This window comes from Python bivittatus, unplaced genomic scaffold (genome assembly GCF_059951505.1).
Source record: "Python bivittatus isolate LINGU-HERP-01145 unplaced genomic scaffold, Pbiv_v1 ctg000330_np1212, whole genome shotgun sequence".
NCBI classification, from domain to species: domain Eukaryota; kingdom Metazoa; phylum Chordata; class Lepidosauria; order Squamata; family Pythonidae; genus Python; species Python bivittatus.
In genome coordinates, this window is record NW_028277058.1 from 61,111,651 (window position 1) to 61,126,721 (window position 15,071).

Genomic DNA, 15,071 nt, shown 5'->3' on the forward strand with positions numbered 1-15,071 from the left:
TTTTTCCCCTTACAGATGCCATGCTTGCTTCCTTTAGCCGTAAATCTTGCTGTCAACCAGTGTTTTTCAAACTCAGCAACTTTAAGATGGGTGGACTTCAACTCCCAGAATTCCCCAGCCAGCTGGCTGGGGAATTCTGGGAGTTGAAGTCCACCCATCTTAAAGTCGCCGAGTTTGAAAAAAACACTGCTGTAAACCAAGGGGCCTTGTTTTCCTGTGAAAATACACAAAATTGTACCTGGGAATCCTGAATTTAGACAAGGTGAGAAGGAAGAGGTGCAGCAGGTGGTTGCATCTGGCCTACTTTCGAACTGTGCAAGGTGAGGGCTGGCACAGATTTGGAAGGGAGACCACAAGGGCATTCTGAGGGTTAGTCTAGATTGGGAAGCCAAACATTCACCCAGAAGAAGACAACAGCCAGCCCTTTCCACCTTGTCACCAGGAGACCTCCCTCCGTAGCATCCCCAAGCGTTGCGTGGGTCCTTATTTTTAAGGATCACAGCTGGTGACGGTGTGTAACTACCCTTGGCTGGTCTCAGAATAGCTAAGCAGGATCTGATCTGGTTCGGGCCTGAGCGGGAGACCATTAGGAATCTCCAGGGCTGTAGGCTAGGCTGGAGAAGAAATGTCCTACAATGGAGGTGTCCATGGGGACTAGGTCATAAAAGCCAAGAAGGAAGCCACAATCATACAATTGAAGTTTCTTGGGACGGAGCTTCAATCACATGGTTGTGGCTGCCTTCTTGACCTTTTTGACCCAATCCCCAGGGACACCCCTCTCCTGGAAGAAGGCAATGGCAACCCCCTTCCTTGTTGCCAAGAGAACTGCTTGGACGTGTCTCTGAAGTCTCCAGGAGCTCCACCTGAACAGACTTTGAGCTGGGTTCAGTCCAGATTAATTCCAGCAGGGAACACACTAACATGTCAACCAACCCAAACACAGAGTCCACTGGAGTGGGGCAGCCAGTGCATTTAAGTAAATAATAAATGATATGAATAATCATTGCTGTGCCCCTGTAACAAGTCGTGTGCAAACTAATCAGTCCGAGGATGGCGTAACATGATGGGCCGTTCATGCAACGTGTTGAGAGAACAAACATCTAGGCGTGGGATGAAGAGGGAGATAAAAGATTCTTAAAGATTCCTGATCGAACCGCTGCTGTTTGACACCGTTTTCCTGTTCTACACTCCTTTGCCTTGCTTGTGCATGCTGTCTGCATGCTTACAACCTGCTTAACTCAGGTTAACAACATGCTGTGCCCCAACAAATAAAGCATTTGGCCTAGCATGATCATCTTACAACAGTTTAATGCATCGTTTCCCCAATACGCTGAAGCCCACATTTCCCAATTCCATTTTAGCCTCGTTCACCCTGTTGGGTGGGCCTGAGCGTATAACAGGGACTTTCGCTGGAATAAACCCCGGTGGTTTTAATGAACACTGGATTGCAATTTTCCTTGGACTTCATTGAACTTTCTGCATAAATATTTCAGAGGATTCCACTTGCTATATCTCTTGGAGTAGCATGTAACTTTTTCATATAATGGATTTTTTAAACATCAAAGCAAGGGGAAGGATGTTTCCGAATAACAATATTTGGCTCATCCCTCTGAATATTACTGAAATGGATCAATGTAATGATTTGATTTAATCTATAATTGGCAAAATATGTCAGCGTGTTATATGAAAGTTGTTGTTATTCAGTAAAAGGAATGAAACGCATTCATAAGTAATAGAAGTTATTTGTAGTGGTTATAATCACAACAGAAGAGCTGCTAACCCAGAAGAAAAACTCAAGGATCGCATGGCACCAGGGGTGACACACATTAAGGAGAGGTGAAGCTTTGATTGCACGGGGCAGCCGCCATCTTGACTTTTTTGACCCCCTCTTGCAGATGCATGGCCCAGCTACATTTCTTTGACATGTGTCTGGCTTATCCATACTGTTGGAGATTGGGACTCGGACTTTAGTATGAAAAAATAAATCCAAGAGAGAAGAATTCAGAGTGAGAACCTCAAAGCGAACACCGCATGGAGAGGATGGTTTGAGCCCCAGGGACTGAATCCCGTTTAAAGGGCACCCATTGGCAATGACGTTGTTGCCCTTTGAACTCTTCCAGGAGCTGAAGCACTGCTGAGTTGTACAAACTCTGGGCCTGGTTTCATGACAGCAATGACCAAATGGCAGAGGAACCCCCCTTTTAAGAGCCCCTTGTTTCTTTGCAAGAAGGGGGTAGAAGTGTATCTCTTGACCGCACTACTCCTCACCTTCCCTGCTGCCTTCAGAGACAGCAAGACTGGTGCCAGGCAAGTCTCCTTGAAGAAAGTGACCCCAGATTCAGGTGCAGGCAAGGTCCTCTCCATAGTGACTATCCGCCTTGTTTGGAAGATTCCATGGGGTTCTTAGGAAGCTGAGAACATCCAGATGTTTGAAGGACACTTAAACTGGATTAACAGAGCTCATTGTGTCACCAACAATGGGCAAGCAGATGCCTAGGATAAGGCGTGACCCTGTAGTCTTCTGTTTCTCAGCAGTTAGTGTGTCATAGGCTGAAAGGAAAGCACAGTGATGAAGGTGTTGGACAATGACTTGGAAGCACCATGTTTGAGTCCTCCTTCAGCCTTGGAAATTCACTGGGTGATTCAGTGAATCCAGTCACTCTCTCTAGTGACAGCCTAACCCACCTCTCAGGGTTGTTTTGGGGGTAAAGAGAAAAAGAAAATGCTATCCATTCTGGAATGAGCACTCAGGGGGAGACATGGGATAGAAATACAACAAATCAAACATATAATTAACCCTCTGCTGGGTGATAAGATTAATAACATTCAGGTAGCTTCTTGAGGGAGAAGGTGACATCGTCATCCAGAAACTGTAATTGCAAAAATGTGTAAATGAATACATTCAAGGACGCTGCAAGAACCCTGCAGGAAGTCCCATCTTTTCCATCTGTTCCTAGCTGCTTCTTTAAATCAGAGATGCACAACTTCTAAAAGTTTGAGGGCTGCACCAATTTTTGTATGACATTCCAAGAGCCACATTCCCAAACTGGACAGGGACAGAGGGGGGAGCAGGATCATGATGGAGATAAAAAGGGTTCGATCCCATCGTTACAGCTCCCATCTTGACATTGTCGCCCCTCCCTGCAAAGGTCCCTGCCAGGACCTCAAGTTTTTTGAGGACAGGTACAGACACAGATTATGTCCCCTAATCCTACACTAGACACCACCTCAATAAACCCATTTTGTAGCCTGGCCCGCTCCAGAGAGGCTCTGAAGCTTGCAGAAGAGACGTTGGTGGGTAGTATTGTTTTAGGGAGTTTCTGCACCCCTCCTTTAAATAAACTGGAGTTGGTAAGTCCTCAACCCTCAACCTTCTGCAGCCACTCTTCATCCCAAAGACCGTGCCACCCAGTGTCAAACTCTAAGCAATGGCAACCTGCTGGTTTGGGACCCTGCCTTATTAAAATGTTGCAGAGCCCACTGATCAAAACTAAGTTAGGCTTTGAACCATCTCACAGTGGCCTGAGTTTATTAAATGCAACTCTTTGGCTTAGAAATGATTGATCTGTTCCTTCTGCTCAACTTTAATAACCTCAAGGTGCTTTCTTCTCTTCCTGGTGTCAACGTGTGCCTAGCTTAAAAAATGGGTTGCCCCTTGGCCTGCAATGGGCAGGGTGCCACCAAACTAATTGCTTGAACTTTTGTTTTTCCTTAAAAGCGACCATCAGAAAGGAAGTTCGAGTCCTTTTTTAAATAAAATTCTGGCCGATACCAGGTTTGCCTGGATCAGCAAGCTTGCCGGAGAAGAGACAGTCCAGGAAAACCGGTGTATGCTCTGATTTCTTTGATCTTTTTAGATCAGCTTTCCCAAACTAAAAAGGAGAAAGGTCGAGATCAACACACACAAATATATTTGTAGTTTTCCTAGCAACAATATAGACATTTGCCATTGCCTTCTTCCTGGAAGTTGGACTTCCGAGTTTGGCCTGTAGCCCAATGTCCTAGTGGTTTCCCATTCAAGAACTAACTTGGCCTGTTTTAGTGGGATTTCTAAAGATTGACCAGATATGGCCACCTGCTATGATTTAGCTGAACTAGTGACTCCCAGATTTATTTATCCAGCTTCCTGAATTTCTAGCCAGAGTTTTAGAATGCACCACGCTGCAGAAAGTTGCTTTAGATGCTGAGCGCTTACGTTTGGAACTGCATTAAGTTACTTGGGCAAAAGGGTCGCTGAGAGAGGATTGGGTTTACAGGTCTACCGTTGGACCTAAGATACAGATTCACATTTTTCCTGCTCTACCTGGACAAGATGGCTGTTTGCAAAGGCCAGAACATGATACTGTTCATCAAAGTCTTTGGCTTTGTCTCTGCATCAGATGCATTGGAGGGGGGCCGAGGTGTTGTTCTCCAGGCAGAGAAGGAAAAATGTAAGTTTGGTGCTTAGCTGTAACGTATGTGCCAATTTAATAACTGGTTCTTACAAACTGGAGCGAACTAACTAAATAGGCTTTCACCAAGTGTTTTTCAAACTTGGCCACTTTAAGACATCTGGACGTCAACATGCTGGCTGGGGAATTCTGGGAGATGAAGTCCACATGTCTTCAAGTGGCCAAGTTTGAGGAACACTGTTTTAACCCTTTCAGTGTAGGATGAAACTCCCAGTAACCTTTGGAATGTACAAGTTTGAATTGAAGATTACAAAAATCTTGAGATCTTTGGGGGAACTGAGCCTAAAGTCGTTGTGTTGCCTTTCTTCTTTTGCACAATTTCAAAATCCTTTCCCCTGGACTTTCACCAAAGCGCCCTGCTTATCTTTCCCAGAACCACAATTTTGAGGGTCAAGAGGCATGCTTTAGTTCTAACTGCCAGCTTTGAATGCAGTGATGAGTGATTATGGACCCAGCAACAAACTAAAGCTTGGGTGAAGCTTTCATAATGTCAACTGCAGCTGGAAGGAAGAAAGCAATGCCTCCAGGATGTTTTTTATTTAACATTTAAATCAGTGTTTTTCAAACTTGGCCACTTTAAGATGGGTGGACTTCAACTCCCAGAATTCCCCAGCCAGCCATGCTGGCTGGGGAATTCTGGGAGTGGAAGTCCACCCATCTTAAAGTGGCCAAGTTTGAAAAACACTGATCTAAATTGTATCTACAGCTTAGATTTGGCATATTCATGCGCTGTCGTCCCACATCTGAGCACCGAGCCTCTCTCTGATGTCCTGTGTAGTGCTGACTTTGCTCCAGGGTATTATGAGATACTACAAAGCTCTCTGCAAACCCCAACCACTCTCCGTAAGCCTTTTCCAAGATCTCTTTTTGTCAACATGGCCGTTCCATGGTAGAAAAGGAAAGTGCAATTCTGCCACTAAAATGGCAACTGAGATCCAATTTTCTCCCTTCCCACACTGCAATCTGCGGGCCAGTTCATCTCTTGGGTTAAAAACTTTCTGTCGATCATGTGCCTCTTGATCTTCATTGACATTGGGGCTACCAGATCTAGGCTGAAAACGTCCTCAAGATGGCAGCAAAGAGACACAGGAAGCCGTGTCTTCACGGACGTCTAGTGGTCAGGCGGATTATGGTGTCCAGATATGATCATCATAGAGTACGCATGTTTCTTCAATAGACATCTTCCTTCAAATTGCCTGTTCCACTATTTCTCCAAAAAGGGTTCACGGAGGCAGATTCCCTTTTAGGAAATTTAGAAAGTTCTGGTCTTGGTTATGTTCCCAGCACGAAAACGGCTTGGCTGAAGTAGTTAGACTTGGCTATTGAGTTTGGATCCATGAGTTCCAGTTTGAGGTCCCACACAGAACACCCTACAATGCCTTACTGTGTAATGTGGAGTAAACTTATAAACTTAATACATATATTTTTAAGTGTTCTGGTTCATAGCTCAGGCTGTACTTCAGACTCCATTTGAGGTCTACAAAGATCTGGCATAGATTATGGTGCACAGTTTCAAGAAATTAGCGTTGGGAAGCAAAAGGGTGAGCACCAACTTGCACAGAGTTTCAGATGAAGAATTCAGCATATCCTACAATTACGGTTTCTTGTTCACAGTACTGCAAGATCACAGCGTTGAAGATAGTCTAAATCTTGCCGTTTAAGCTGTTTTACAGGGGTGGGGGAGTGAAAAGGTAGAGGCGTGGAAGTGTTTGTGGATCCACAAAACTTTATATGATAATAACATTTCTATTTCTTGAAGTACCATCATTTTTTGCTGCTAGGGACCCACACAAAGATTTGTCTGGATGCACCACCATTAGCCCATTACAACAAAAAAAGCGAATTAAATTTATGCCAATCCAGCCATATTTATACCCCCGATGACCCTGTATTGCTTCCAGTGAAGGACAGAAAACATGCCATTGCTGTTTTATTACTACTGTGTTGTACGCTTAATAGTCACCCGAGAAAATGCATTTCCATGCATTTGAAGTAACAAATTCTTCTGTTTGGAAAAGACAGTAAAGAGACCCCTGGGTGCATTAGGGTGTGTGTGTGTGGGTGGGTGTATGTGTTTCAACCCAACATGTTTCAAATTGAATTCTTCCCCAGAGGCACACTTCTACAACCAGTTCAAGTGCCAGCATCTTTATACTTCTGGAAATGTATTTCACTGAACTGAATTACGTTGCAGCTGCATGAAATATTTCCAGATACTGTCTAGTTCCCCACTTCCTTTCTGTTCTTCTGACCGGTTTATTTTGCCAGGCTTAGGAGAAAATGTGATAGGTGGGTGGTTACAAGTTCAGCCAAATACATGGAAAACCAGGACCCGAGAGGAAATGAAAAAGGTGTGTTGAAAAAGACGGGAGGTTAAAACCTAGATATCTTTGCATGCTCTGTCCAGATTGGACTGCAGGAGATAGAGAGGTAGATATTTTAAAAAATCTGGTGGTGATGCCAAGTTTGCATAAGCAGAACCTTTGGAAATGAAAGGGATGAAAAGAAGTTCAGACGGCATCGTTTGTAGGTTGTTTGAGTAAAAGGCCGGAAGGAGAATTAGATTGCAAATGTGAATCTGCTAGTTTGGGAGGAAACCCCACTAACTCAGTGGGGCTTACTTTTGAATAGGCTTGGGTAAGGAAGGTATATAGCCTAACCCAGGGTTTCTCAATCTTGGCAACTTGAAGATATGTGGACTTCAACTCCCAGAATTCCCCAGCCAGCCATGCTGGCTGGGGAATTCTGGGAGTTGAAGTCCACACATCTTCAAGCTGCCAAGGTTGAGAAACATTGCCTTAACCACTACACCAAACTGGCTCACTGGTCTTGGTTACCTTGTTATTATTAGTAGTGGGGTGGGAGTCCACCAAAACTTCCCATTTCAAAAGAACATCTGGAGAAAGACAGTGGTAAACCATTTCCATATAACTGCCAGAAAAAAGGTGGAGGTTTTGATAGAGTTTCCAGGAGTTGAGTTTCACACTACGTTGGGGGGCTCAAACCAGAGAAAACCCCAATAACCAGCAGGCACACACAGAAACGTCGCCTGTATTTCGGCCTCCCCAGATCACTCACCGACCGCTCTTTGCGAAGCAGGTTGAAAAATTGCTCTACGCATCTTTTTCTCCTGTTGTTCTATGGGTTAAAACATGACTTTTTAAGATATGTTGATGTCCACCCCCTCCCCCAAAACCAAGAACAAGAGAAAAAGGAAAGACGTTTAGCTGGTTGAGATTCGTTTTAGACGTGGAAGGGAGATTTTACACACTGCAGACACTCCAAGCTCTGAGCACCAATTCATTTTTTTCCTGCTGTTAATTTAAGGATGTTCAGCAGAACTCAAACTTCTCTGAAGTGTCCCCCCCCCCCATCTTTTCTGGCTTTGATCAGCCTTCCCAGTCCTTTGTAAATATTATACCATTTAGATCAACCAAGACGCTTCAGCAGATCGTCTTCCTGACGAATCAGAAAAAGTCCATCTTGCAAAGAGGTGTTTGGGGTTCTTACGTCTGTCTCAATCTTCTTAAAATGTTGGATAAATTCCAGGTGGGGAAGTTGTCTGCAGTGGGTGTGGGTGTGGGTGGGGAGAGAGCCCGGTGCTCCTGGATGTGCTGACTACAAGCCCCCTCATCCCCAGCCAGGCTTGGCTAGCCAAGATTCACATCACATGGCAACAGCCCCAAGACAAAAAAACAGAAGCGTGACTACCTTTGTGTGTGTCAGGCCCTCAGGGATCTGGGATAGATCCATGAACTCCTGAGCCACTCCAGACTATGCCGCATAAGGGTGAGTTAAAGTCTCCAAGGATTACTAATCTCAGAGACTTCACCACCAACCCAACAATGCAATCAGCAGGATGTCACGCAGCAGGGAGGCTGATACGACAGCAACAAACCCAACTTCTCCCTAGAACCCACCTTCAATCACAGGGTCTCACATCTGATTAAAAGCGATGCAGTGCCTCTGAAAGGCATTAGGGTTTCCTGGATGACTGCTACCCACCACCCCTGCCTTGTGTAGAGGGAACGGGGAATGGCCTTGAAGGACAGGAGGAAGATCTGCCATCAAGGCAACGGTCAGATAAGAGGGTCTTGAGCCCAGGTCAAGAAAATAACATGAAAAAACACATCAGACAAGCCCCTCCCTAGTTCACATGAAGGTAAAGTGAGGGAGGGGACAATCAATTCAGACTTGGAAGAATCTGTTACTATAGTTATTACAATAAATGTAGTCCTGTCCTGTATGGTGTTGGTTTCTTAGTCTGGTCTACCTTGTTGGGATGATACCTTGACACCTATGTATGAAGCAAACCCCATCGTGATTAGATCTCCCTCACATTTCCAAAGCTCTAGTCCTTTCCATTCAAGCTCTTCTGTCAGGTTTAGCCCTAGTAACTCCAAGAGACAATGTAAAATCAGTTCAGCTATGTTTATTAGCTACAACGTCTAGCAAGAATCTTCCCAGACTGAAACCCCAGCTCCCAAGTCAGCCAGCCACAACACCGTGAATTCCTCAGGGAGGTGCCAGCCTCATCCTCTTGAACTTTCCACGCTCTTTCGGTGGACTAAGAATGCACTTATCTCCCTGAGCCTGGCCTTCATAAGTCCATTCCATCACATCTTCCTTCCCATGTGTTCTACTTCCTTTCTCTGGCCATCTTCTTCTTAGAAGCCACGTTCTGCCTCCTTCCACTGTCTTCTGTCCATTAGACTTGTCTGTCTCACCTCCAACAGTGTTGCAGACTTTTGGTCAAAAATATTGTAGCTGGTCTGAGGTCTTGCACAGGTATCTCACCTACCCACTAGCTGGGCCGGCCAACTTGGAGGGAGCTTGTCACAGCACTGAGGAACAGTTCAAAAAGCAATAAATGCCAATCCTTGTTTAAAGAGAGATAAAATATGGGGCAGGGGCAGGGGGGGGAGAGAAAAATATCTGCTCTTCACCATCAGCATTAAAAGCAAATTGCTATTTTTACTAAATCACGAAATTCATGGGTCTCTAATCATTTAGGTCAACAGGTACAATGGGCACAATATTGATTATTTAGCATGTATTAGTAATGTGGAGTCCTTGGGGTTCTCGGAACTTGGTTGTTTTCTTGCAAACGTGAAGATGTTACCTAGCCGGGTAACGAGATGTTTGCAAGAAAACAACCAAGCTCAGAGAACCCAAGGACTCCACAGTTCAACCCTGACCTTTACATATTCTCTTCTAATGTAATAACTAGCATATTTGTTATTTAGCATGTATATAGAACCCAAAATCAGGCTACAGATAGCAAATTTTAAAGAGATCTCTGCAGGGACCCAGAAAAGAATAGAGGACTCAGGAGAGAAGAGGAAAACAAAATTTGTGCTTGGTTTTATTTTGGGATCTCTGTACTTGATCCTGGCTTCAATTTAATATTTGGCCTCCTGAAATGAATTAATCTCCTTTTCAGAAGTGACAGGAAACATTTCCATTTGCTTTTCCTCTGCTTCCCGCTGTCTTGAAAGATTTGGTACCATTGTCACCTTCAGCTTTAATCACTCTTTTCCCTAGACTAAACATCTCCAGATCCTTGGGTGAACAGCCTTCAGTGAGAAGTCTAGTGTCCTGGGCTGGAAATGAAAGCTGAGTCTGCAGTTTGTCACCTGCGCTGGTCATGAATTCTCCTCTGAGATCTTTTCTTCTGTTTTCCTAGGGAACTGCAGAGTTGATAGGACATGAAGAAAAAGTCAGGCTGGAAATGGAGGGTAGTTGAAGGGAAAGGGACACGTTGAGTGCTGGGGGAAACATAATGCACTAGCAGATTACGTGTTTTGCGAGGATGGGACTGAGATAGGCGATGGGTCTCCACTTCCACAAACATCTTCTGGAGCCCACCAGATTGCTGTTCCATCTGACATCACCAAGCTGGCATGCTGGAAAGCTATATTGTTATTTGAGCATTACCTCTGTGCCCCATTTTGGTCCATAGTTATTCCAAGAAAATAAAAACAGGGGATACCTATGTCATCACCAGATCCCATTTTTAATTGCCTAATCATTGTTTCCTTGGGTCTACAAACTTTTCCACAGGAAGATTTTCAACACTTGGATAATTCCCAGGAAATTGGGTAAATATTGGTTCTCCAAATTCTGGGACAAGTGGCAAAAGAAAACCATTCTTTGTGTCATACAACTTGCTGACCAAGCCAGAGGATGTATGATTTCATGACCATTTGTCCTTGGATTAGGCAAAGTTCCACAATTCAGTTGAGATTATTGTAGGATTGAAGACAGACATTAAGTATCTCCAGTTCTCTGAGAGATTCCTTGATATCCATCCACCCACCCACCCACCCATCCATTCCTCCCTTCTCTCTGATATTACTCCGTACAAATGCTACACTCAAAATACCACATGTGAATGTTTGGCATTTTTCAGATACGTTGGTCCAGCAAAGGCCATATGGACTGAGGAATCTAGGAATAGGAATCCCTAACCACCTAGAAGAAATCACCAGGTTGGAGAAAAGAGATCTCACATGGTCCCCAGGTACCAACAGATCTTCTGGATCTGAAAGTCTTTCTCTCACCTTCTTGGCCTCGGGGAACTTTTGACGGCTTCATCACTTTCTTGTTTTACAATCACTTGAATATATTGTCAAGTTGTGGGTTACGTGGCAGACATACATCAGCCCAGGCAAAAGGTAATCTGTGTTTTCCCGCAAGCAGTATGTTGAAAACATGGAACTATGCTAGGAATTTGCTCCTGCCAATTTTCTTTATGGTGGGGAAGGGGCCTGAAAGAAGGGCCATGGGGTGAATTTTCAAGCCCCTGGTTTAGATCAGGGACCTATGATGTAGGAATTTTTGTAGACAGTTTCTAGTTCAAACCTTTAAAACAGATTTTAAAGAGACAATGAGTTCTGTAAAGAGGCAACTGGGTTGATCTGACCCAAACACAGTCATCAGGCAGAGTGACATCATACTCAGGACATCAGTGCAAATTCACCCAGCTCCAAAGCAAAAATATCCCACTTTTAATGATAATAAAGGCTGTAGAACAATACTATATCCAAGTATTGTCTGTAATAAGCCATAGTGATATCCCATAGGTTGTGACATCATCACGCAAATCACGTAATTCTCATCGACATGAGAGTATGACATGCAAGACGTCACTTGTCTCTCTGTGATTATATACCAGAAAAGAGTCTCCATTTCATAAATGGCATAAAAACAGTTCAGCGTCCCCATGGCTTCTGACATTCTTCAAGGAGAAGGAGATCTTTCTTTCTTTCTTTCTTTCTTTCTTTCTTTCTTTCTTTCTTTCTTTCTTTCTTTCTTTCTTTCTTTCTTTCTTTTTTTTGGTAGCTCCATGGCCTGCTGCACATTCCTTAAATCAAAAATAATTATGATGGGTGACCTTGCATTCCCTGAATGAAAATGAAGATGTTCATTCATTTTCTCTCCTTGATCCCTTAATGACACCTCACTAGCTTTTCCCTCAGTTTTTACTGGGCTTCAGGGTTGTAAAATTGTCAGAATCAAGGCGTCCGTGAGTGCCCAGAGGCACATTTGTTTTCTGACAGCAAAAGATGAAAATAAAAATGGATCAATGCTAATATAAAAATAAAAATTAAGAAAATATATTTTGTATCATGATATTTCTGTTATGAATACTGCATATCTGTCTCTTGGTTATCTTCCTTCCTTCCTTCCTTCCTTCCTTCCTTCCTTCCTTCCTTCCTTCCTTCCTTCCTTCCTTCCTTCCTTCCTTCCTTCCTTCCTCCCTCCCTCCCTCCCTCCCTCCCTCCCTCCCTCCTTCCGTCCTTCCTTCCTTCCTTCCCTCCCTCCCTCCCTCCCTCCCTCCCTCCCTCCCTCCCTTACTTCCTTCCTTCCTTCCTTCCTTCCTTCCTTCCTTCCCATCTCTGAATCTTCCTTCCTTCCTTCCTTCCTTCCTTCCCATCTCTGAATCTTCCTCCCTCCCTCCCTTCCTGTATACAGAGTGTGACTCACCTGATCTGGGCAGGAACCAAAAACTGCCCGTTGGGAGATGTAAGGTTTGAATGGAGCACGAGGTTCTAGAGTTGAGGATCGCTCATTGACTTAATGGGCCATTGTTGGATCAAACCAAGGTTATACATTTAAAAAAACAGCAGCCGCCAACCAGCAGAGAAGGTAGCAGCTTGGCCGCCCAGGACAGTGACTAGCCCCTGGAGGGTCGGGACGTGCTAGACCCTGTAGCCAATCAGAGCTGGAGCTGCTACTAGAATGGTAGAAAGTGTGAGAGAACATCCATTCTGAAGGGTTAAGAAGCTCAGGTTGGAAAAGAGCAGTTTTGAACCAAAACTGGAAAACCCTGGCTAATGGGGCATTTGCAGTGGGTTGGGAATGCTATGAAGACAACGTCAACTGCAGAAGTGAGAGACGCGTATTCCTCCTTCCTTGTTCTTTGAAACTCTTCCTGGCTCAGCTATTGCCTTTGCTGGCCAAAATGGCTGATCTTCACTCCTCCACCATTCCAAGTCCCTCTTCCTCCCCCCCCCTCCCCATGTGCTTTAGTTTGGGCCCCTTTTTTCTGGGGAAGTGAACTTGAACTAGTCAGCCAGAAGTTGTTTCGTGCCAAACCAACTCCGGCTGTTCGACGCGAATGGCTGCTTTCGTTCACCCGGAGCCTCAATCCCAGTGGGAACTGATGCTGTCGAGGTGAAGTGCGTGCCGTCGGCCCCCCATCTCCAACCGATCCTTTGAGCAGCCTCAGCCTGGGGCAAGGAACGGGTCTGCAAGAATGCGCTTGCTGGCTTGCGGGGTGTTGAATGTCTCCTTCTGGCTAATTTATTAGGCTGGCAGATTTGAGGGGCTTGATTGGGTCCAGTGGTTCAAAACAATGTCGGGGAGTGTTGTAATTTAAAGACTTGAGCTCATGAACTCGCTGCGTTCTCTGACAAGGAGCAGCCCTGCTTTTCCTGTAGCCTCCGATTTGTAAATGTTTAACAAGTGAGCACCGGAGGGGTGAGGGAAAGTGAGGCGCTGTGATTCTGCACCAGCCCCATTGAATTCAGGGGGAATTACTTTCATGTAGCCATATAGAAATGGGATTGCACTTGTCACAGGCTATGCTGCGCATGTTTGCTCAGCATGGATGACTTCTACGATTTACGTCTTCCCCTTAGAAAGTTGGATTGCATGAGCTAAGTGATGGACTAAGGAATCAGCCATAAATACTCTAGATTACTTTGGCCAGCCTCCTTCAACCTGATTTGTAATCTGGATTCTTCCCTTCCCTTCCCTTCCCTTCCCTTCCCTTCCCTTCCCTTCCCTTCCCTTCCCTTCCCTTCCCTTCCCTTCCCTTCCCTTCCCTTCCCTCCCTCAATCTTATCTGGTGGGCAGATGTTACTGGGAGAAGGTGGTTCCACAGATATCTAAACCTGGCTCACGAAGGGCTTGTTTTCCCCCCCTCTTAAATCTTAAGGACAATGATAGTTCCTTAATGTCTGACTTGGCAACTCTTTCCTTTGTTTGTTTATTGGGCCTCCCTCCCCCGTCTCTCCTTTCATTCAGTTACTTTCCAACATGGTTGGTTGCTCCAGGGGCAGACCCGTGCTTCTTTTGACCAAAAATGTTTCAGCACCACTTATTTCCACATCTCAGCAGTCTTCATTTTGCTCTGATAAGCTCCTCTGACAAGTTTAATGCTCGACACTGCTCCTTCCTGATTGGAAGAGTCGTCTGGAGGGAGACAGGAGGGCAGGAAGCCCAAGGGATTCAGGCTTTCCTCCAAAAGAGCTGTGGTGGTCTTGCTTGATCCAAGCGAGGTCAAGAAAAAGGGATTCACCAGCCTGGGGCCAAGCAGATGGCCATGGCCACGTTGGGTTCCTGCTGAAGCTTGGGCCTTTTCTGAATGCAACTGACTCTTAGCAATACTCCATGGAGGATTTAGATCAGTGTTTTCCAAATGGGACATTCTCTGGATTTGAGGACTTCAACCCCCAGAGTTTCCTAGCCATCAGGAGCATTGTCAGCCCTACAAGGTAGACCAGACTGGGAAACCAATGTCATGTAGGTCAATACTACTTTATTGTAAAGCTATGGTAACAGAATCTGGCAAGTCTGAATGTGTTTTTCTCCTCCCTCCCTTTATCTTTGTGTGAACTAGGGAGGGGCCTGTCTGAGATGTTTTCTCAAACTAATTTCTTGGCCCGGGCTCAAGCTCCTCTTATCTGACTGTTTTCTTGTTGGCAGCTCTTCTTCCTATCCTTCAAGGCCATTCCCTATGTCCTCTACAGTCATTACTGAAAATCCTGGGAGCTGAATTACCCACATTGGGGAAGTTGTCCAGAGGGACCAACATTGATTTAGATCAGGGCAATCTCCAGATGTGTGGATTGCAACTTCCAGAATTCTCAGAAGTTGTTATGCTGGTTGTGGGATTCTGGGAGTCGAAGTCCTCACACCAGAAAGTTGCCAAGGTTGAGAAACACTGATTTAGATGAAAGCTACCTATTTAAAGAGAATGACAAGCTATATCCTAGATCTCCTTCTTGAGAACATACCCATCTAAACTCAAATTGGCTTTTTTTGGGAGAAGATACTTTGGGATTGTTTAGGGATATAAATCAAATGATGCGCAAACCCAGAAAATGAATT